The following is a 25,564-nucleotide window of genomic DNA, read 5'->3' as shown; positions in this document are numbered from 1 at the left end:
CTGTGAACTGGGGAGAGGTGTGTTGATTTGGAAATGCTGCTGAGTATGTGTTTGCTGAATTGCTAGCTCAAATGTAAAAACTCCTCTTATATTCTTACTCTGCCTCTGAGCTTTCTTGGTGCACTACTGAGTCCTCATGAAGCTTACCTTGCTTTCATTTGCCATTTGCCTTTACTCTATAATATAGCTACAGTTTATTTCAATGCACAGGCCTTCTTCTATTCCTCTCCTGCACAAACAAAACTTGGAAAGCTCAAGACTCCACCTTACCTATGAGGCAGGTTCAGACAGGCACCAGAGTGACAGACATTCCAAGAAGAATGGAGATGCATCACCCATTTTGGCAATACAGTATAATTTTCCTTTTAAGAATCATAATTTTTTAGAAATGGGTGAGTTACATTCAGTCGTCCATATTTCAAAACTAGAAGGCATAACACTTAGGATATACTATCTGGGGTCCCTCTGGGGAAGAAGGACTCTTTCCAATGACTTTACAAAACTGTGTCATACTTACTTATCCCTTCGTTTCCTTCCACCACAGATTGATGATGATGTGCTGCTCAGCATCCCAATGAATATTTTTGTCGTTTCTTTTGTGTAGTGTTTGTCTTTGTCACGCCTTTACCCACATTCCCTTTTCCATGCATTCATTGAGCCTCTAACCCTCTTCCCCCAGGCTGTGTGATTTATTGAGGTGTGACCTAATTTTCCACATAAATTAATCGTACACTTTCTGGGGCAGATGTGGTGAAAGCTACACCAACTCATTACATGACCTTCTACCTTCTATTATCTGAGCAATATTCCAACCAGGCCCCATCAACATCATCATTCATGCCTTGTGTGTGTGTTCCATAAACGCTTAACCTGGTCCAAACACCCTTGAGTTTGAGCCCACTTCTCCTGACTCCACAATTTCATTTTGTAAGATTAGTTTTATATCTCCCCACCATTACTTAGAAGAAATTGATATTGATATTGCTAGATTTTATTATCATATGCTCTTCTTTTTTGTGTGTCTAACACTGTCATTGTGGTAGTCTGGTCTCAGTCTTCCTAAAGTTATGACATATGACCCATAAATTCGATGTTGTATTTCAATCTAGTTAGCAGTGATGGATCACCCTTTAATTAACCTGCAGTTGGAATTCACATAGGTGGGTGTGGCACTTCTGTCTTTCTTGTTAGTGCGCTAGCCTTCTAGTACTACCCCTATCCCCCGCTTAAGATGCCACCTTAGGAAAATCCATGCAGTAAGAAGACCCCCTTGTTCATCTGTTCAGGTAAGAGGAGAACTATGGATTGAAGTGAACTTGTTTAGTTAGTATCTAACTCCTACTGAATAAGATGTCTGTGTGTCCTGGGGTTTTGTAGGCAAAATAGGCTAGGGCAATCATTCCTTAGTTGCAGAGGGCAATGGAGCAGAGGTATAAGTAAATGACATACACTTTTTTAGCAGATTAAAATAACAGGTTACACTAAAAAGACAACAGTGCAAACTAAAAGTCTAAAACACCAAAATAAAGATTTGTGAACCAAATAAAGTAAAGAAATCCCTTTATTATTTACAAATAGAAAACCACAACAGACCCACCCCCTCCCCAAAACAAATAACCCTGTCCCCAAAAAGTCCAACGAAAATTCTATCCCAAATCCCTCCCCATCCTCGCCACCCACAGCAAGACCCTCCCACCAAAACCAAAAAATGAAAAAAGGGCTTTAAAGAGGGCAATGCCATTATGGCTCAGAGTTGGTCCAGGCTCTGCTCTCCATCCGGTCCATCTGCTGCAGGATACGTTTGAGCAATACCCTGTTGGAGCAGGAGGGTGCAGCAGCAGGTGCAGTCAGGGACCCTGACTGCTGGTGGCAGCACCCGTGATGTACTGGCCGGGAGACCCGGGGCTGGCGTGCTGCTCTGCTAGGTCTGAGGTAACTGTTTCACCCTCTTCCTCCTCTAGGATCACCAGCCGCTGATATTCAGTCTGGATGATTCCCGGCCTCTGGTGCCACAGACAAGTCACTATCTCTTGCCTGGTTGGTGGTTGTCGAGCAGAAGTAGCTATATGGAGAAAAAGAAGAATAAAAAAGAAAAATTGTAAACAATGCTCTGAACAAAAGCTTCTTCAAATGATAATGGGTGGCACAGTAGCACAACATTGCTGGTCCCCTACAGATGTTGGAATTTGATGTGATTATGATTTGAAGAGTCACAGGGTCAATATTGTATTTGTTTACCTACATGTGCCTCACATAAAAAGCACTGACTGTTTGGTAGAAAACAATTAAGGTAGAATAAGAGCAAATTAAAAAAACTGTGATTTCATTTTTCTTCTTTTAAAGGCTTTTCTAACAATAAAACAGACACATTAAGTGGGAAAATAAAAATGAGTTACCTCTCATTTATGACGAGCAAGGCATTATGCACCATGGAGTATGAATTGCTGTGACAAATAATTGGAGACATGATAGCTAGCACTTCAAGAACTTTGCTACTGTCTGCATCTCAGGCAGCAATAGTAGACAATTTTCTACCTGTAATTCTAATGGCCCTCCTCTTCCCCACATGCCTTTCACTTAGTTTAGTTAATAGCCTGACTTCAAAAAGGTAGATGAATAAATGATACATCGCACATGTCATGTATAAAATGTGAATATATGTATCCTGTCTGCTGTAAGTAGACGGGGGGAAATGTTGCACTGCACTACAGGGAAAGGAATGGGCTAAATAGATTGTATTTGGCACGTTTGTCACAGAGTATCCCCTATGCCAAACTTGAAATCAAATCGGGTACTCACTAGTCCCACTTTACTCGCCAGTCTCGCTCACCATCACAATTTTCTTTCCAACAAATTGATTAACTGGGTGGTAAGGAAAGTAAAGAAACTTGACTTACTCTACTGCAGAGTAAGGCAGATTGATTAGGCAGGTAGGTAGAGATTTTGCAATGGAAGAATAAAGGGGTATCACTCTACAGAGGAAGAGCTCCCTTCTTTAGTTATCTAAGCAATTATTCAATCACCATTTCATTCTTCCCCTATATTCACCCATAGCCACCAAGATTTAAGCTTTACTTTCTCTCATCCAGACTTTCACTCAAATTCACAATCCTTTATCCATCCATTCAGCACCCACACTATCCACCATTTCTTTCAATCATTTTTTCACGCATCCATCCAATTACCCATTACCATTACTCACCCACGCATCCTTTTTCATCCGCCCACGCATCCTTTCCTTTCACTCTTGTCACCCATCCTTTCTTTTAACCTTCCGTTCTTTCATGTTTCCATCAAGCCATCATTTCTAGTGTGCATTATATGTGCTTTTGCTGAGTTACAGATAGAAGAGGCCATAAGTAACCCACCCACCGCTGTAGTTGTAATGCCGGGGGTTCATGAATCTGATCACAACAATTCCCTTGTAGCTAGTGAGTAAGAGTAATTGTCAATAAGAAGCAATGTAACTTACCATCGCCCATCCCTGCTGCCGCGTCTCCCCCTGCTCTATCTGCTCCTGCAGCAGTAGAACTTGAGCCAGCTCCACTGGTTGGTGTGGCTATAAAAAAAACATTACACGGTTTTTAGATGCCAGGTACATCTCCTATTGTTAATTTTTCCCCAAAAAAATGCAGCCACAATACATCGCTACAGTTTGGTTTGCACTGTAGTGTCTTCTGTCAAAAATATCACTCTGGGCATTTTGTTGGAATGTTAGAAAAGCCAGGTAGTCAAGCCAACCAAAAGCTTTGCGTAATCGAGGGGCAGAGCTGTATCCTATGTTTAAAGATGACTCAGAATCATTGAACGGCAGTGAAGGGGTGGAATAAAAATGGTCAATGAAAGACAGAAAAAAGCTAATGCAGGGATAACAGGAATTAAACAAAAGGGAGACAGTATAAAAAAAGTAAACAAGGCAAAATTAAGAGTAGTATAAAAGTGGGGAGAGATAAAAGTTAGGGAAATTATAATAACATTAAATAATAATAGGGCTTACTGGGATGAGCAGAGCAATCAGCATTGACAAGTGTGGTGGGTGCCTCCCCAGCCCCTGCTGGACCCGGCGGTACAGTGCCCCTCTTCTTGTCCTTGGATGCTGATTTAAGAAATAAAGAAGATAAAAAAATACATTAATGGTACTGTTCATCTCCACAAAATTATTATATAACAGGCAAATGCAATAACATTGTACTTAAATCAGATCACCTATGGTAGCATACTAGTATGATCAACTATCGTTAAGTTGGCTATGCTCCTAAAACCCCTATTCCAAATTTCCTTAACAAAAACGACATTTATTTAGAACTAATGCATTGCGATGAATGATCTTTCATTTTATTCTCATTTCTCAAGGCCCTTATTGGACCAACTCAGACTCCATTTTTTGCAATGCATACATACTCGCATCATTGTGAAATTGCTTTCGACTCTACGAGCTTCATAAAGTCTCAGAGAATGCTAACTCACTGATATCACTAATTCACTATGAAAACAGGAGGACAGAAGAGTCTGCATTGCAATGGCTTCTTAAATAATCAGCCAAAGGCAAGTGCCTCCCTACGAGTATGATGATGTAGCACTGAGCACCTACCAACCTCTTATGGGATCACATAATAAATAATATTCGTAACATAAACTAAACGTAACTTACCTCTGACGTGGAAGAGGCAAGTTATTCGGAAAAAAACGTTAACATTGTAGAACACAAACACAATAACAATTCAATACTCACCTTGCCCTGGGATCTCGACACCTAGCAGGTCAAGCAAGTCCTGCTCGCGGTTGATTATATCCACCCAGCAGTGCATCAGCTGCTGGGTGGTGCTCTGGACCTGGGTGGCAGCCCTGACCAACTGGCACACCCTTGCCCAATGCTGCTGATGCTCCCACAGGGGGTAACCGCTCCAAGGCTTGCCACCTGCTGCCAGCATGGAGAAGAGGTGGCGCTGCACATTAAAAACCTGTGTTGCAGGGGCATGGTTTAGCGGGCGAACATGGTGCCCGCCTTCTGAGGATGCTCCCGGTGGCCTGCAGTAATCCTTCTAATCCTCCTGTTGATGGTCCCTAATGAGACAAGAGATGCACAGGCAGCCCGGCGCGGTGCCTGGCTGTGCTGGCATTGTGCTGTTGGGCGTTGGGGGTGCATGGAGGGTGCCTGCGGTGTGGTGCTGATGGTGGCACTGGCTCGGCTCTGACTTGACATGCAGGAGCGGATGCCTGAGTCGGGAGGGGGCCGGCTTCCCCTCCCGCGATCCTTGTGGTGCGGTTTGGTGGCTGTAAGGCGGATTACATTGGCTCTGCAGTGATTTGCAGAGGCTGGCCCAGATGGCCTGAAATTGAGCCCAGGGCCCACACCGTTCGAGTGTGGTGCTTGATCCAGCCTCCCCCAGGCTCCGCACCCTACGGGTTGGGAGGTGGAGCTGGTTCATCAATGGGTCTGCAAATGGCCTGACTTCTAAGAGCGGAGTATTTTGGCTGACACGCCTGGAGGTGGACATTTGTTGGGCCCTACCGCGTTGTTGGGGCAATTTGGCAAACATCCAGGGCCAACCTGACCTCGTGAGCAGCCTCTGAGCTGGACAGGACATACCAGTGATACGAGGGAACATTGTGCTCATCTGCTGTGACCAAAGATAAGCCACCGTCAGGCCCTAAACAGAGTACTATGGACCAATATGCACATTCAAGTGGGGCAACGAAGACGGCGGGCCCTGGGGGGTCAGCCAGAGGTACACTCAGACAACTGCAATATTATTGGCAGCCTTTACCCAATCCAGAGACATGCTAGATGCAAAGATTAGAGCGGTTGGCTCCGATGTTACGTTGCTGTGACACAACTTGCGGAATGCAGTAGAATGACTCACCAAGGCTGAAACTAGGGTCTCGGGAGTGAAGGACTCTGTGCACACCTTTCAGCGAAGGTTCAGAGCTTGGAGTTGATTACCTGTGATCTGGCAGTACGGGTCAAGGATGCTGAGGGGAGAGCATGCAGGAACAAGTTGTGATTTGCGAGATTCCCTCAGGGCTGCAAGGGAAACATGGCCAATAACTTTCTTGCCCAATGGATCAGTTCACTGATGCTGGACGGGTCCCTGTCTGTGTGTTTCGTAATAGAAAGGGCACACAGGGCACTGTCACAGAAGCCACCACCTGGAGCATGCCCACGTTCATTAATAGCCCGGTATGCCCAGATGCAGTCCAAACTTACATATAAAAACTCTGCCATCATGATCTTTCCAGATAACACAAAGATGGTGCAGCAGCAGAGACAGACTTTCACTAAAGCCAAACAAAGATTACGAGAGCTTGACCTATCGTATATGCTGCTGTACCCAGCTTAGATGAGAGTTATTTATGAGTCACAGACACACTTTTTTGATAATCCGGAAGAGGTGCTCTGTTGGACTGATGAGAAGGTGGGGCTGAGGCCTCATACTCCATCACATGTGCACTCTGACTCCTCCCAGGGTCTAGATGGGGCAGGTCAGGCCACAACTTTCAAGAAGAAATGTAACAAGTCCGGCTGTACATAGCAAAGCCAAGGGCCTGAGGCAAAAACTTGGTGGTAGTGGGATGGTGCCGAGTAGGAGGAAGATTAGGATACATGTTGCTCTGGCAGAAATACTGGACTGCAGCGACATAGCTTGTACCAGGGGCTGACAATGGTAGAAAGATTTGTAATGTTGCCACCTTGACGTCAGATATGGAGGATAGGGATCCATTGGTTGCAGGTAGTTGTTACCCCTAGTTGGGATTCCATGGAATGTGTGCCGCAACAGGTACTTCAGAGTTTTTGGAATACAGGGGCGAGGGGTTTGTTGGGTTTGTTTGTTTGTATTGTTGGTTTGCATATGGGCATGTTCTTGCAATCTGCACCCAGGACCGTCCTCCCATAATCCAGACAAACATTTCTGCACATGCACACATAGACTATGGGGAGCCCAAATTCAGCTTCTGGAGGTGTTAGGCTCTTGTCATGGAATGTGTGGGGGGTGCTCAATGGTATTAAGCATGAAGCAGCTCTGTAATATGTAATAGGCTGGGGCACACATATTCATGTTGTAGGAGACACATCTAGCCGGGACTAAGACCCTGTGCCTGGCTAGATATGGGTACCATTAAGTTTACCAATCCGGCTTTGCCAGAGACTCAAGGGGCACTGGCATACTAATACAACGTACCCTGCCGTACCAGGTAGGACAGGTCTGGACAGACCAGCTGGGCTGTTACATGGCTGTGAGTGGCGTACTATACAGGGAACCCTTTACCTTGTGTTGCATATACTCCCCCCCGCATTGGGACAGCCTCTACTAGATAGCTTGACTCACCTGTGGGGATCCTTCCCTAAGGGGCTTCTGCTGTTCGGGGGCAAATGGAATGATGTTATGCAGCTCAGTGTGCACAGAAGCCACCGACTGCCGCCCTAGGGGCTAGAAAAAATGAGGTTGGCTGGGCTGGTGAGGGTGCTGGGGCTCATTGATGTATGGAGGCTGCACCATCCCACACAGCCAGGCTTTACATATTTATCAACAGTGCATGGCTCACTTGCTCAGATTGATTATTTCTTTATTCTCACAAAGCATACATATAGAGCCACACATAGAGGAAATGGCCAGAGAATATCTGATCATTCTCCACTTTTGATGACACTTCTTATAGGCCCGGCTAGACCCCCTTCAGGGTGCGTATGGCGCGCTGGCATCTGCAGAATCCCCAAAATTTCCAGACTATGACCGAGGGAATAGCGAAGTACCTTACTCATAATGTGGGATCTGTTGAGAGTGCTGTTACACTGTGGGAGGCGCTTAAGCCCATGTTGCGAGGTGTCAATATTAGCTTTTGCACGGAGGAACAGAGGCATAAAACACAAGACATTGAGATCCTTGAGGCATCCATTCTATTTCCTGAGGAAGGTGGGTTGACCCCGATCAGCAAAGAAGAATGTAGGCAACTTGCCTTGGCGCAACAACGATTAGTCCAGCTCCTGATGAATGAAGCTAAACTAAACAGGTGCACAAGGCAGAGTAGAATCTATCAGTGGGGAAACAAATTGAGTATTACACTGGCTCTGCCAACAGTAATCATGTGCACAAAACCTACCATTACTTAGGGATGAACTTGACACTCAGATCACTGATCCGCATACACTGGCCCAAAAATGTCCCGCTTTTTATAAGTCAGCCTACACCAGGCGGGAGGTGCTCACGCACAAATTGATCATGTATTTTGTGAATGACTCACCTATGCGTACATTACTTGTGGATACTCGTCTGAGCCATGAGAAGGTCTTGACGGAGAGCAAACTCGCTCTTGAGCTGGCTGGACCTTCACACGGACAAAGCCCCATGCCCCAATGGCTTCTCATGTGAATTTCTGAAGGCTTATATGTCTCAATTGGGGAAACATCTAGTAAATACCATCCACACTGCGCTGGAGGAGAGGTGGCTGCCATTGGACTGGCAGCATGCTGAAATTGTGGTGTTTCCGAAGCCAGGTCGCCCACCAGAAGACCCTTCCTCTTGTTGCCCAATTTTATTGTTCAACATTGAAGTCAAACTCCTGGCAAGGGCAGGCTACAACCCTATATCATGGAGTTACTTCATACGGACCACGTTGGGTTTATGCCGATTTGGGCAACACGCTATAATATGCAGAGAGCTTCGAATGCGCTGGCTCTGGCTGGTCGCCTTGAAGGCCCAGCGGCCATTTCATCAGCAGACCTAGACAGAGCCTTTAAATCAGTTGATTGGACATACGTATTGCTCTATTAAGTAGGCTGAACTTTGGACCCAGATTCATTTCATTTGTTTGATTATTATATATGGATATTTCAACATCATCAGAATCGCTGGGCACACTTCTGAGTCCTTTCAGATACAAAGGGGTATACGCCAGGGGTGCCCTATTTCACTTTTACTATTTGTGCTGGCAATAGAGCCCTTGGCTTAATGGGTCCGAATAGATCCACTGGTTAGAGGCTTTGAGTGGTCCTCAGATATCTCAGATAGGATTGCACTATATCCAGATGATATACTAATCTTTATGTCAGATCCCAACATCACTGGGCGCATATACCTGATATGTTACAAATCTTTGGGGAAATGTCCAGCTTATTTATTAATTTGTCTACGTCCGCCATTCTACCTCTCAATGGATACGAGAGTCTCATATTCTGGGCATCAGGCATTTGAGTGGAGGATAGGGGTCTTAAATACTTGGGAGTGTATTTGTTGATAGACAAAGATTGGTCATGGAGCAAAAATGTTAAGCCGATGCTGAGCAAGACCCAGGAGGAAGTCTTCCCTTTTCCCTTATGAGAAGGTCCTCAATTTTTAAGATGGTTTCCCTTCCTAGGCTGTTATAGAAACTTCAGAATTTTCCATTTGTCATTCCGAGTCGGTGGTTCCCCCAATTCAATTCCATATTAGCAAGATTTATATTGGATGGGGGGACTGATTGTATATCATTGGCCACTTCCTGTGTATCTACATAAGAGGGCGGTGTCGCTGAGGTACATTTATATTCGTATTATGTGGCTTCTCATTTGCTAGTCATTAATAAGTGGGGGAGCGGCCATCATAGCGACCCCGCATATGCCACTGAGAAATGGGCGATGGGGGGAACCTCCCTACTTGGCTGATTGTATAGTAATCTGAAGCTCAATAACTTACCCCAGGCAACGCAGGTAGTCTTTCAAGTCTGACGTGAGGCCCGCTGGCATATGGGACTGTGGGGCATCCTTACAGAAATGACAGATTGTGGCATGGGTGGTTCTCCGACAGGTGGCCCAATTGGAGGGCTTCAGGAGATGAGACATGTTAGGGTTACATTATTGGGAGTTGTCATGAATGGACTTCATTTAAAATCCTTTCAGGACTTACAGAACTAATATCATTTGCACTGCATCCAAGTTCACAAATATCTGGAGTTAAGACATGCTCTATTGCCTTGCATTGGGTCTTTAACAACGCTACCTGAATTTACCCCCTTGGAGTGAAAGTTCTTGCAGGGAGATATGGGAGCTCACAAGATAGCCAGGGTATATTGCTCTTTGATAATTAGTAGCCCACACACACTAGTTGCTCTGAAATGGTCCTGGGAATTAGATAATCTCATTTTAGACAACGATGACTGGGCACAGCAGTACGGTCACCTGCTATGGTGGCTATTTCCACACGCTTATGCATGATACAATTGAAATATCTCCATAGAGCTTACTATACACGGCAGCGCCTTTGGTGCATAGGGGTGATAGCCTCTCTGTATAGTCTTCGGTGCAAAGGATCCGAGGGCCCATTTATACTCACAGTGTGGGAGTGCCCAGAGCTTAAATCATTCTGGGAAGGGGTTATAGGATATCTTAGTGCAGTCATATCACTACATATACCACTTGACCCCAAATTAGTACTTGTGCCTGTGATTGAGGGAGTTGGCGGTAATAGAAATCAGCAGGCATTATTGCTGTTGGGCCTCACCATAGCGAAGCGTGACATAGCTAGAGCATGGAAAGCAGTGTTACCCCTTGTGCTGAGTGTTTGGAAACGTGGCCTGGACCACTGTATGGCTCTAGAGATCCCTATATATCAGCTGCGGGGATGCTTGCACAAACATTCTAAGATTTGGCAGAGATGCGCAGACTATAGGGGTATACTCTTACCCTCTGTGACATCTCCTCTATCAGACACTGATGTTGATATTGCTATGCAGTAGGTATACCACATGTATGCATTCCAGCTAACCGTTTTATATATAACATTTGCTGGAGGTGAGGGAGTGGGTGACATGCAGTTTAAGTTTAGGAATGTTAACCTTTTGCATTGCAATGTGAATTTGTGTCATTATTGTCTAGCTTCGGCTGGAGTATGGTGGATATGCAATAAAATATGTTAAGGAAAAAAAAACGGAGCTACCACCTCCTCCTAGCTAAAGATCGGCTGAGGGTGCACCCATTGAAGGCTGTTCCACCCACAAGGTTGGCAGTCACTGTTGCCCTGCTCTGCCATGGTGCTGGGTGGAGGAGGGTGAAGAAGAGAAGAAAAGAAACAGGAGGAAAAGGAAGGAAGAAATAAGGGAAAAATTTATGAAAATACAAAAAGTCACAAAAAAATAAAACAATGTAAAAATGATCAGACACAAAAAGATGCACTAGTACAATAAATCAAAAATAGGGGTAGATTAAGTGCAAGGGTGGAGAACTACAAAGTTTGTGGACGGATGAAAAGTTGAAGGCCTAGCACTAAAAACAGAGGGAAAAACAAGATGGCTGCGCCCATGCAACCCACGTGATGTTGTTCATGTGCAACTTTGATCGCAAGTACGTTCTTCATGTTGTGTTTGACATCAAACGCAATGCGAACGGGGCCAGCAGAGAACTCCGCCCACTCGAGGAACTCCACATTGCGCAACTGAGTTTTTTTGCCACTTAGCGGAGTTCTGCCTAGCGTGACTCTGCGCACTCCCCCCAGGCCTAAATGTTGTGTGGGATTTTTTTGGTAAACACATTTATATTGAACTATTGAATATACACATATCTTTATTTACAGTAAAGGTTTTGGGTCCTTAAACTTTGATTTATTTACATCAAACACATTTAAATATTCTGGCATATGATATTGTGACTATGCTCACTGTTTTTGATGGTGAGAAATCATAATAGTACCTGATTCATCTATTTGTTGGCTACTGGTGATGTGAAGGCTGTCTATGCTTTCAATTATACAGCAATGAAACATGATTATTTAGCCAGACACCCTTCTTAATTTATTTGGAATCATATGCCACCAGCAGCGGCTGGTAATATATGAAAGTAGTGGGGCGAGAAAAGTGCCCCACCACATCCCAAAACACAAACGCAACACAAGCATGTAAAATGAAAACACTTGCATGTATTATATTAACATTAAAAATAAAATAAATGTACTTACCTGGACTGCATCCTCTGTGCCCTTTGCAGTCTGTGGCTCTGATCGGCACGAGTGGAAGAGGAAACTTCCCTGAGCAAAACAGGTGCTGCTCTCATGCTGTTAAACAGCATGAGAGCAGCACCATGATTAGAGGGAGTGGGCTGGCTAGACGCTCGTTCATGCCCTTAAGGCCTGTATTTGGTCTCTACCCGCTGTCCGAGGCAGCCGGGTGGAGAGCTTCAAAGTGCACATATCAGTTTGGCTAGCGCAAGTCTGCCGCCAAAACTCACATGCAGACTTTGCAGTGTCTGGTCAGCACTGCTCTAGTCTTCCGTTCAGCAGAGGACTTGCCCCTTATTTCTCCTGGCTCCAGGTAATGCTGACGGCTGAGGCGTATCTTGTGAAAAATAAAATGGCAATGAAATAATTTAATTACCATTTTATAGTTCACATTTAGCGCAGCTTGCAGGGGTCCTCATAGAGAAACCGCTGCTGTATGCCACCCTGTATCACTTACTTACCTCATTAGGGGTAGTAAGCAGGCACTGCTCCTTTGTTTGGGTGGATGGCGTCACCACCCTTCCCTACCCCACCAGCAGCAACCGCTGCAAATCCTTTTACAAGGAAAGGATAATAAACTATGTTTATTATCCTTTCCATGTGAAAGGGGTGGGGCATTGCGCAGGTGTGTTTGGCGGCCGTCTCAAGCCAGCCAAACACACATTCGCACAGGGCTCTCTCCAGCCCAGCAACCCGGTTGCTGGGCTGGAGAGAACCTGCACAGGCTCCCAGTCTGCCTGGGAGCGTCCTGGCTGGGCGCTCCAGCCAATCCTGACACTGCTCTGAGCAGTGTCAGGATTGGGCACAGGGCAGGCTGGGAGCCTGTGCCTGCCGCAGCGACGGGAGAGGAGCGGCGCAGGAGTTAAGCAGGTAAGTGATTTTTTAAATTAATTTTCTCCCATGGGACATTTGTACAGGTTCATGTCTTTGTGTTTATGTGAGGGAGAGAGAGTTTATTCCCTGGACCACTGGAAGTATGCAATTCTACGGCAGTAGCTTTTTTTCTCATATTTATAAATTTGCTGCATTTTCCACGTTATCCATCATCTGCTGCATTATCTGCAGATTTTAACAAAATAAAAATGTATCTAGCTCATACTGATTAAAAGTTACTAAAAACATTGTGACGTGTTTGTCCTCAGTGGAAGGCCCTTCACAAAGGTTATCTGGTCATCTTTCAGTTGTTTTTTTCTGTATTTGCTTGTTAAAGTGGTACTAATGAGGCAAAATCTTTGCCCAGACAGCATTACCATGTGTAAAACTTACAAAACAATGAAATGTTACTATGAAAAAGTGTGTTGCATTATGCTGCACAATTTGGCTTTTCTTCCCGTATAATTTATTCAATGCTTCCGCATAATTTGATGATCCCATCTTACATATTCCTAGTTGCCATGTTTATACCTAAGGCCTGTGAGGTCTAGCTGTAAAAAAAATGTTTTTTCCCAAACGGATACCTGTCCCCAAACAGGCACCCATAAGTTCTGGTGTCCTATCCAATAAAGGGACTAAGGCACCAGTGTCATAATGGTGATTACTATTGACATATTGGATGTCTTTCTGGCATGACTGCGCCAACCCCAGGTATGATGCTAGTCCAGGTCTATTAGCAGTAATGCTTGGCATTTTGTGGGTATCCTCAACAAGGTTGTACACGTTGTTGAGTTATAGTGGAATTTGTGGCATAAGTCAGACAACTTGCCATTAGAAAATGATACTTGACTATAAAAGAGGCTCTATGTATTCCTTTTTGGCAGAGGCACATTTAAGTAACTGATGAAAATAGCAAGGTGATATTTCATATTTATGACAAGCATGCAAGCACTAAAAATGAGAAACTGGCATTTCAAGGTAAAAACTGTGTTTTTCTTGAAAATGATGAGCTATTGTTCCCAGGAAACTCAGGGGCTTATTTACAAGCCTCTTTGCGCTGCAGGAACATCTCTTTTAGTGAAGGTCCAGCAGCACAAATTGCAGGGTCATATTTACAAGGCCACATAAACCCACCCTGTGTGGCTTTTCATGGTCTTGTAAATATGGACAGAGTCAATGCTGTGCAAGGGGCTGCTTTGACTCACCCTGCGACAGGGAGGAGTGCCATGGGTGTTACGGTGGGTGTTACCCAGGCATAATTTATGGAAGGGGGGGCGTTCTGAGGCAAGGAGGCACGAAAAAATGGCACAGTGAAATTTACTAGATTTCACTGCACCATTTTTTCTGGCATTTCTAAGGCCAGCTCAAGGCAGGCGTTAAAATGACGCATCAATTAAAATCAATGGGCCTCCCTGTGCTTTTCTGCACTAGCGTCAACATTTTTAACACTAGTGCAGCAAAGCACTACAATATCGTCAAAAATTCTGATGCTGTTGTGGTAACGATCTCCATGGTGAGTCGTATGGTAAACACGGCGTAACTATGGTGTTGTTAGGTGGGGGAAGGGTGATGCAAGAAAAGTGACGCATCAGGACCGATGCACCACTTTCTTGTAGATATGACTTGTATGCCTTGCTCTAAAGTAAACTCAATAAATATATTTACATAAAAGTAAGGAATGAAGTCGCCTGTAATGTAGTACAGGCCAAAGCTTCAGGTAAACGGTGTTTTATTGTGTGAATTGTTTATGTGAATGCCCTGTAACTCAGTTCGGCTGTTCATTTTGTCAATTGGGCGTAAATGCGCCCTGTAGCAGCAAACCGTCATGCAGCTCCGTTTTAGTTAAAGTGTGAAGCCTCAGCTGCTCAGTCTCTTAGTATTTGATTTGAGTGTGTGAGCGCCCTGCTGATAAGATCGGCTGGATGTGCGATCTGAGGGGACAGAAGTGTTTCTGCGGAGCTTTCTTCCCCAGCATCCGCGAGGACATAGACACCTCGTTCTAGACAAATAGTCCCATCGCGTCCTTCAAAGTGACACACAGCCCTGAAAGCAGATGTGTGTTTCTATGTGACAGGTGCATGGAAAATGTCCTAATTATATGGGCTAGTCTTATTTAAATGGAGTCCATTCGTCACAGTTCTTCCTTCATGAGGTGATGACAGTTCTGGAGTCAGACAGCCAAATTTCTCCATTTAAACATAATTTCCATCATTCAGTCTACTCCAGGGCCTAGATGAGAGGAAGATCCAAAGCCTAGAGGGATAAAGGGAGGTGGCCTCCATTGATAATTGATTTAGCCCCTATGGGGCAGGTGTGTGTGTTGGCGGGGGGGGGGGGGGGGGGGGAGGAGTGGGGAGGGGGGGAGAGAGGTGGTACACAAACAGTGCAAACTCGGAGCTTAATTTGTGCGGTGCTTGCCTGTAGTGGGCACGGGCTCTCATTTTTGGGGCCTGGTCCCTTTTTTTCACCATCAGAGTCACAGAGAGAGCAAGCAAGAGAAAGGCCGAAAAGGGTAACAGAAAGGCAAAAACAAGCTAGAAAAAACTGCCACAGGGAAAGAAGTGATAAAAATTAACCTCAGTGAGATAAAGGAACAGAAATATTCCTATTAAGAGGGGGCCTGGGTCTAATAGCGAAAAATACCGCACATGATAACGAACAAATCAACCTCAAGGTGTGTGGAATTTATTATGTGGAATAAATATTACCAATACGAGTTTCGCCTTTAAAATGGGGTATAACCTGTGGGTTTTGAATTACCCCACCAAAATCGACATACCCCAGTATTTATCAGGCATTCTTCCCCGATCAAAATCAACAGGTTTGACCTGCCGCAATGTATCTGGTGGACGCAGGAATTATCACACTCATAATTCGGGGATGCGCAACAACGTGAGTTAGCTCACTAATGGGAAGTTAATGGGCTACTCGTAATGAGGGTAGTGTGGTTGAGGAAATAGGGATGAGGTGGAATCAAGTCCAGGGCTCCAGGCAGCATTGGTGTTCGGCAAAACCTGTGGCAGGGTCTTGGAAAAAGTTTTTGACCCTTGCACTTTTTTTTAAAACAAATTTAAGGGCTCGATTCACAAGGGAAAGCGTAGACCAAAAGTCTAAGTTTAGACATAAAGGGGGTCATACCGACCTCGGCGGTAAAAGGCGCTTACAGCCGGTCAGAAGACCGCCATAACACCGCAACGGTCGCGGTAAACCGCCACGGTCATTCTGACCCGCAACTGGCAAACCGCCAAAAACCCGACACCAACAAAAGTCCGCCACACCAAAGGTCAGCGGGAAACTGGCGATGACCAAACCTCCACCGTCACGCCAACAGAAATACGCCCATACCATTCCGACCCACAAATCCCCGCAGCGGTCTTTCAACCGCGGTATTCCATTGGCGGTACACACTGCCGCGCTCAAAATACACACTCCTTTACAAAACACTACTACATTGGACAAATCAAATTCTACACACCTGAGACACATACACACACCACTCCCACACACCCAATTAAATATAAAACACACACCCACATCACCCACAAACCCTTACGACCACAATTGCGACAGAAGGACAGAGAGAGACAGCACAGCATAGAGTAGACCATCACACAGAGGCAAATCACAACATCACCCACACAATTTCTACGCACAAAACACCATACACCACCACACTCACCACACTCTACAACACATACACCACCCCTCACCTCATCCACACCACCCCATGGCACCCCAAAGACACCCCAGGTTCTCTGACGCAGAACTCAGGGTCATGGTGGAGGAAATAGTTTGTGTAGAGCCCCAGCTCTTCGGGGCACAGGTGCAGCACACCACCATTGCCAGGAAGATGGAGCTATGGAGCAGAATAGTGGACAGGGTCAACGCTGTGGGACAGCATCCACGCAATCAGGATGACATCAGGAAGCGGTGGAACGACCTACGGGATAAGGTGCGTTCCATGGTATCAAGGCACAACATCGCGGTACAGAGGACTGGCGGCGGACCCCCACCTATTCCCCCAGAATTCACAGCATGGGAGGAGGAAGTCTTGCACATCCTGCATCCTGAGGGCCTCGCAGGAGTAGGCAGAGGAATGGACTCTGGTAAGGCAAATCTCCACTACTTCATTCCCCCCACCCCACCTGCATGCCAAATCATACCCCCACCCTCACCCCCACCCCCATCACACCAACTCCTTGCAAATGGCTCACCATCACATCCCACCCATCCCAATACCTAGCCCTGCATGCGTCCCCAAAGCATGGACACCCATCACCAAAGCATGCCCACTGCACACACCCATCACCCCCACAAGCCACCGTCACAAAAGCCCCCACAAGGGAATGCCAGCACTGGGGTACACGGCCACCCACCCATTACACGAAATGCCACACACAGAAGCAATAACCATACTCTTATACCCCTGCAGGACCCGAACGCCACCACACCGCCACGGAGGGTCCAGAGATGTCCACCCCACCCCCAGAAGAGGCCCCCAGTGACGACAGCAGCTCTGTCTCCCTGGACCCAGATGACCAGCCCGGCCCATCGGGGACCTCGGGACAGTCGGTTCCCCACAGACAGCCACAGGCTACACCTGACCTAACCCCCTCTGGGAACACCATCACAGCTCCCACCCAGCGGGCCCATGCCTCTGTCTCCAGGACACGTCAATTAGCGGTGTGTCCACCACTACAGGGCACCCAGGTTGACCCACCACCCCAACAACAACAGGGACCTGGGGGTAGTGGTAGTGGGCACACCGTCCAGGGGACAGAGGACCAGGGAAACAGGGGAACTGGGAGGGCTGCTGTGCGACAGGGGGGGGACAGGCCCAGGGAACCGACTCTCCAAGAGGCCCTCTCCTCCATCATGGGAGCATACCACCACTCCCAGGAGACGATGGCTACGGTACTGGCCAGGTTCCAGGAGATCCAGGTACTGCAGGAGGAACAGTTCATGGGGTCAGAGAGGAACTGAGGAACATTAGTTCCGCAATGGGGACCATCGTCGTGGCCCTTAACCAGATAGTCACCACATTGCGGGACCATGTGGCACCACAAAGGGCCCCTGTCACTAGCCTGGACCAGGAACAGCCTACCATCTCCGCCGGCGCTAGTGGACAGGAGGCCCCCACACAACGACAGGCCACCAGAACCCCACCTCCTGCAGAAGAAGAACCACCCGGCAAGCGGAACCTGAGATCTCACAAGAAGACAGAGTAGGATGCCAAGACCCCCGCCAGCAAACGATACCCCCTGATGTCATCCCACTGTCCCACATTGTCACCCTGTCCAACCTTGAACTGCCCCTGCTCCATCCTTCCACAGGCATATGGAAAATGCACCTGTGAGACTGAGAACTGGACTCTGCCATGGACATTACTCCACCATCACCCATCACCGTTTTACAATCATGTTCCTAAATGTAGAACTTGAATTAAATCACTTATTGCACTTAAAAAATCTGGAGTCTGCTTGTATTTTGAACAAATGTATTAGACATAACAGTGCAAAAATGTTAATTTACATTGTGATGACAACATACCACTGTCACACAGCTGTAGTCAATGGGCAAACAAAGCAGAGGTCACGCAGTGGGGCCCACAGCTCTGAAAACGGAAGGGAAAGTCACAACTCAGTTAACAGGAACTGGGGGGGAACACAGACAGTAGAGAGGCAGGAGACTTTAAGTAAATGTAAAATGGCGTGGTTGATTCGTACCTGTGTGCTACTGAAAATACTGTTGTATCACTGTGTCCCTGTTGTCTGTGTCGTCCCCGTCGTCTTCCTCCTCTTCACTCTCCACAGGCTCCACAGCTGCTACAACACCACCATCTGGACCATCCTCCTGCAGGAAAGGCACCTGGCGTCGCAAAGCCAGGTTGTGAAGCATACAGCAGGCCACGATGATATGGCACACCTTCTTTGGTGAGTACATTAGGGATCCACCTGTCATATGCAGGCACCTAAACCTGGCCTTCAGGAGGCCGAAGGTTCTTTCTATAATCCTCCTAGTTCGCCCATGGGCCTCATTGTAGCGTTCCTCTGCCCTTGTCCTGGGATTCCTCACTGGGGTAAGTAGCCACGACAGGTTGGGGTAACCAGAGTCACCTATTAGCCACACACGGTGTCTCTGTAGCTGTTCCATCACATAAGGGATGCTGCTATTTCGCATGATGTACGCGTCATGCACTGACCCAGGGAACTTGGCATTTACATGGGAGATGAACTGGTCAGCCAAACAGACCACCTGGACATTCATCGAATGATAACTTTTTCTGTTCCTGTACACCTGCTCACTTCCACTGGGGTGAACCAAAGCCACATGGGTCCCATCAATGGCACCAATGATGTTGGGGATATGTCCAAGGGCATAGAAATCACCCTTCACTGTAGCCAAATCGCCCACCTCAGGGAAAACAATGTAGCTCCGCATGTATTTCATCAGGGCAGACAACACTCTGGACAAAACCTTAGAAAACATAGGCTGAGACATCCCAGATGATATGGCCACTGTTGTTTGGAATAATCCAATTGCCAAAAAATGGAGTACTGACAGAACCTGCACCAGAGGGGGAATCCCTGTGGGTTGGCGAATGGGGGACATCAGGTCTGGCTCCAGCTGGGCACACTGTTCATGTATAGTGGCTCGGTCAAGTCTGTATGTCAGTATGACATGTCTTTCTTCCATTGTCGACAGGTCCACCAGCGGTCTGTGCATGGGAGGATTCCTCCATCTCCTCGCAAGTCCCAGCGGACGGTGCCTAGGAAGGACAACATGGAGCACAGAGTCAAGCAACCCACAGGTACGTAACCACAGCTTGCACAGTACACGATTCGCTATGCATTGAATGGCTTGTATGAGTGGCAATGCAAGGCCTAGGCCTGTGTGACGCAGTAGAAATTAAGCCATGTGGGCCCTTGAAATGGCGGCTGCCTGACCTGTGAAGTGTGACAATGGGATGTGAGGTCAATGCGCTGGCGTGGCACACCGTGGCGGTAGGCGGTCGAAGACCGCGGCGCAAAGCAGCATTGGTTAACATTGAACCCTATGGGTCTCAGGAGCCAATGACGATGTGCGCCGGCGGTCGCGGTACGCACCGCCGCGGTACGCACCGCTGCGGGCGTGACTGCCATTTTCTAACTGCTTAATCACTCGAGACCTGATCATCCACAGGAGAGGACCTATACTGCAAGTGCTGCTGTGACCTCGGTCTGGAAGATACAATGGCTGCTGCGACTGGGAAAGGGCCCCTGCCTTCACTTCTGAGGAATTGGAGAAACTTGTTGATGGGGTCCTCCCCCAGTATGCGCTACTCTACGGGCCTCCAGACCAACAGGTGAGTACACAGGGAGCACGTAGTATGGGATATGCCTGTGTTGAGTGGGGTGGATGTAAGATGGTGGGGAGGGGAGCGAATGAGGAGTGCAACGCACGACAGATGAGAGCATGTGCCACATGGCAAGGTTGGGGAGGGGGGGCCACTCACATCGACCAAGCAGAAAAGTGATGATATTTCTTTTTCCACCCTGTACATGTCACATAGGTCAGCGCCCATCAGAAGATCGACGTTTGGCGTGCCATCGCCAAGGACGTCCGGGCCCTGGGGGTCCACAACAGACGGAGCACCCACTGCCGCAAGAGGTGGGAGGACATCCGCCGCGGGAGCAGAAAGACCGCCGAGGCTCTGCTGGGGATGGCCTCCCAACCTAGGAGGGGTGCCACACGGCAATTGACCCCCCTGATGTCCCGGATCCTGACGGTAGCCTACCCCGATTTGGATGGGCGTGTGAGGACATCACAGCAGACACAAGGGGGTGAGTATCAGCACATTCTGCTATATTAGCGCACAGTGGAGGTGTCTGGGTGGGGGAGGAAGGCTGTGGCTATCTCTAGGCCAGGGTGGTTTCTGTAGGCTAGGCCCCTCCATTTGACATGGCCCTGTGCCCCCGCCCCCCACCTCTGTAGGGTGCTAAGTACAGCTATCCATGGTCCGGGCTCACCTTTGTGTGCATTTGTCGTCCATAGACTTGTAGGCCAAGTCACAATAATTGAGTAGTGTACCCCGAGTGCGCGGCGTAGTGCAGGGGGCTTCTGTGTCTGTCCTCTCCGCCAACGGTGCCGCCAATGCATGCACTCAACATGTCTTTCTTTCTTCTCCCCCCCCTTTTTTTTGGTTTCCTGTTCATGTGTGCATTAGCATCATCAGGCGGAGGAGAAGTGGCATCGGCGCATGAGGGAGCTGCATCTCACATGGCCCCGGAGGGCCATGCAACCGACTCCGAGTACACCAGTGAGACGGAGGGCGAGTGGAGCTCCACAACGGGGACCCGTGGAGACGTCAGCGACACCGACATGTCCTCGGAAGGGAGCTCCCTTGTGGTGGCGGCAACATCCGTGCCCACCGCAACAACAGGTACAGCCACCACCCAGCGCACCAGCTCCGCCCTCCCAGCAGCCCCTCAGCTTTCGCCCCGTGCCCGCTCGGCCAGGAAGCCGGGCATCTCCTTCGCCCCTGGCACCTCAGGTCCTGCCCCAGTTACCCCTGCTGCCCTCAGTGCGGAGATCATTGACCTCCTCCAGACGCTCATTGTTGGGTAGTCTACCCTTTTGAATGCCATCCAGGGGGTAGAAAGGGAGGTGCATCGGAGCAATGCATACCTGGAGGGCATTCATTCGGGTGAGGCTGCCCATCAGCGATCGTTCAACGCTCTGGCCTCAGCACTGACGGCAGCAATTGTCCCTGTGTCTAGCCTCCCCCCTCCAACTTCCTCAACCCAGTCCCACTCCCCTGTTCCTCTGCCTATCCCAGACACACCTACAGACCAGCCTGCACACACCTCAACACCCAAGGGCAGCCCTTCCAGACATAAGCACCACAGATCACACAAGCATTCACCCAAGCAACATCCACATGCAGACATGCCAACAGCCACTGCCTCCTCTGTGTCCCCCTCCTCCTCGTCTCCCTCCTCCCTCCCTGTGACGTCTCCACTCACACCTGCATGCACACCACCATCAGCCAGTACGTCCATCACCACCACACCCACCAGAACAGTCCGCACACGTGCAGTCACCACCCCCACTGCCATTTACATGTCCCCTGTGTCCTCTCCCAGTGTGTCTGTCACCCCCTCTTCCAAACCACACAAACGCAGGCAGCCACCCACCCAACAGCCATCCACCTCACGACAGCCTCCGTCACAAGCACCTGCACCCAAAGACAGCACATTTGACTCTCCTACAACCACATCCTCTTCCTCCACTCCCATACCCACTGCACCTACCCTTCCCACTGCTCCTAAAAAGTTTTTTCTCTCCAAAATTAACCTCTTTGCATCACCTGACCCACCCCCTCCATCTCGTAAGAGTCCAAACAGCACCTCAGCCACCACAAGCCCTGCACCTACAAGGACCATAGTCCAGGGCTATTGGAGTCCACCAGCTTCTAGAACAGCAACATCGGCCAGCAACAAGGGGACAGCCAGCCCACCCCCTGGGAAAAAAACTAAAAAAGGGAAGGGCCGGCGCGAGAGGCCAGAGACGGCAGCCCCCAAAGGCACTACCCTGGCACCGTCACCTGGCACATCCACAAAGGGAGGCAAGGGCCCCAGAGAATCGGCGAAGGATGGCAAGGGCAGCAGGGCGGACAAGTCCAGCAGCAGGCGAGCTGCCCAGGAGGGCCTCACCAGCCCCATTTGGGGTGTGACGGAGGACACCCACGGGCCCAGGACTCCAGCACAGGAGGGCCCCGCAAGCGAAAGGTCGGATGGCGACTGAGCGGGAATTATTGGCCAGATCTGCTTCCCTAGGAACACAAGACAAGCACCGCTGAACAGGGCCCCGCCATGAGAGGCACCGCTGAACGGGGCCCCGCCAAGACAAGCACCGCTGAACAGGGCCCCGCCGTGAGAAGCACCGCTCCGCTGGGCACCGCCGTCTCTGAATGGCTCCGCTGGGCCCTTCATCTCAAGCACCGCTCCACTGGGCACCGCCGTCTCTGAACGGCTCCGCTGGGCCCTTCATCTCAGGCACCGCTCCGCTGGGCACCGCCGTCTCTGAACCCCTCTGCTGGGCCCTTCATCTCAAGCATCGCTCCGCTGGGCACCGCCGTCTCTGAACTGCTACGCTGGGCCCTTCATCTCAAGCACCGCTCCGCTGGGCACCGACGTCTCTGAACTGCTCCGCTGGGCCCTTCCTGTCAAGCACCGCTCCGCTGGGCACCGCCGTCTCTGAACTGCTCCGCTAGGCCCTTCATCTCAGGCACCGCTCCGCTGGGCACCGCCGTCTCTGAACTGCTCCGCTGGGCCCTTCATCTCAAGCACCGCTCCGCTGGGCACCGCCGTCTCTGAACTGCTCCGCTGGGCCCTTCATCTCAAGCACCGCTCCGCTGGGCACCGCCGTCTCTGAACTGCTCCGCTGGGCCCTTCCTGTCAAGCACCGCTCCGGTGGGCACCGCCGTCTCTGAACTGCTCCGCTGGGCCCTTTATCTCAGGCACCGCTCCGCTGGGCACCGCCGTCTCTGAACGGCTCCGCTGGGCCCTTCATCTCAAGCACCGCTCCGCTGGGCACCGCCGTCTCTGAACTGCTCCGCTGGGCCCTTCCTGTCAAGCACCGCTCCGCTGGGCACCGCCGTCTCTGAACTGCTCCGCTGGGCCCTTCATCTCAAGCACCGCTTCGCTGGGCACCGCCGTCTCTGAACTGCTCCGCTAGGCCCTTCATTTGAAGCACCGCTGGCCCATTGGCAGGGCCGGATCTGTGTCAGGCAGGGCTTCACAAAGCACTCTGGCCAACATGCCTCCTCCATAACCAGTGGAGTCTGTAATCCACCTGATGGACTGTGGCTTTGCACTCCCCCGGATGGTACAGTGGGCAATCCACCCACTGTAGAGACTTGGAAAACTGTGGCTTTGCAATCCCCAGGATGGTACAATGGGCAATCCACCCACTGTAGAGACTTGAGAGACTGTGGCTTTGCACTCCCCAGGATGGTACAGTGGGCAATCCACCCACTGTAGAGACTTGAGAGACTGTGGGTTTGCACTCCCCAGGATGGTGCAGTGGGCATGGAGGCCCCTCGTGGATCTGGCGTCGTGGACTCATATGGCTGAGGTGCCCCCCCTTCCCTTCCCCCTGAGGTGCCTGTGTTTTTATTTTCTTATGCCCCAGCAGTGTTCTCTCCAATGGAATCGGGTCTTGTGTGTGGGCTTTGCCCATGTGTTTATGCACATTGGCCCACGAACAATGGAATGTAGCCAATATGTGCCGGACTTTTGGACTATGTATATATTGTTCATGTTGTAATATATTTATTTGATAAATTTCATATTTCACTTAGGTTCAAATATGCTTTAATATACTTCAATTTTAATGAACATATTATTTTGTCTTTGCATTATTCCGGGGGGTTTAGGGGGTGTCACTCTGACTTGTTGCTCTGCATTGGTGTGTAGGGATTGGGGGGTGAGGGTGGGGGTGGGTGTGTCGCGTGTGTGTGTGCCCGTAACCTTTTCTCCTCCCTCCTCCCCTGTGTCGTAGGTGCAGTACTCACCGTTGTCTTCTGCGCCGGCGTTCGTGCTCCTGGTAGAGGAGCAGGAAGGCAATGGCTGGTAGGATGTTTAATTCGGGTTCCATGCTGTCCAGATTCCTCGTGGAGTGTGTATAGGTGAGCGTTTTCCCGTTCGTAGTCTGTTTCCGCCGTGTTTTTATCGGCGGGGCGCCCGCCCCGGAAAAGGTGGCGGATTGGTGGGTCGTGATAGTGTGGGCGGTACATTGTCTGCCGCCTGTCTGTTGTCCCGCCATGGCGGTCGGAGTGTTAAAGTGGCGGCCTGTGTTGGCGGTTCCCGCCAGGGTCAGAATCCCATTTTTATTACCGCCTGCCTGTTGGCGGGTTGGCCGCCGCTTTAACACCGACCGCCAGGGTCGAAATGACCCCCAAAGTCTAACTTTACTACAAGTAAAGTTAGACTTTTGGTGTAAGCTTAGACTTTTGGTCTAAACTTTCACCAAAAGTCTAGACTTACACCAAAAGTCTACCTTTACCATGAGTAAAGTTAGATTTTCGTTCTAAACTTTTGGTGCAGACTTAGACATTTGTTCTGAGTTTACCTTTGTGAATCAGGCCCAAAATAATGAGTATTGATGAGGAATTGAGGCTGTATCAGGTTCCACAGCTGGGCCCGATTCACAAAGGTAAACTTAGACCAATTCTGGATGTTTACGACTTTGGAAATTCACAAAAGGCTTTTACCTCGGGGCAGATCTCTGCTGCAAGTGCAAATATAAGGATGTTACTCGTAAATGCCTTTTGTGAATTCCCAAAGTCCTAAACTTAGACATTTGGTCTAAATTTAGACCTAACGTCTAAGTTTATCTATGTGAATCGGCCCCACATCTGGTCATACAAGTAGCAGTGAGGGAACTGCACAAAATATTGGTACATATACAGGATTGCCGCAGAGAAATAATGATCTTGGTGACAGTGCAGGGATTAATCAGATTACATAGTTGCACAGCAATAAATGTACATATTTGTTATTGTATAAACCGAATCCTTGGAATTGCTTGTTAGACCTGTAGCTCTGTTTTGTTAACGTGGAATGTTCCATCTGTTGCATAGCAACTCTAAGGTATCACTTTCCATTGTAAATATTCTCTAACCTGATGTCCTATGTAAACTGCGCTATCGACTATAATGACCACTTTCACGTTATACAACACCA

The sequence above is a fragment of the Pleurodeles waltl genome, chromosome 10, assembly GCF_031143425.1.
Source record: "Pleurodeles waltl isolate 20211129_DDA chromosome 10, aPleWal1.hap1.20221129, whole genome shotgun sequence".
In the NCBI taxonomy this organism is placed as follows: domain Eukaryota; kingdom Metazoa; phylum Chordata; class Amphibia; order Caudata; family Salamandridae; genus Pleurodeles; species Pleurodeles waltl.
The sequence above is the reverse complement of the archived record's forward strand: the minus strand, read 5'-3'. Positions refer to the sequence as shown.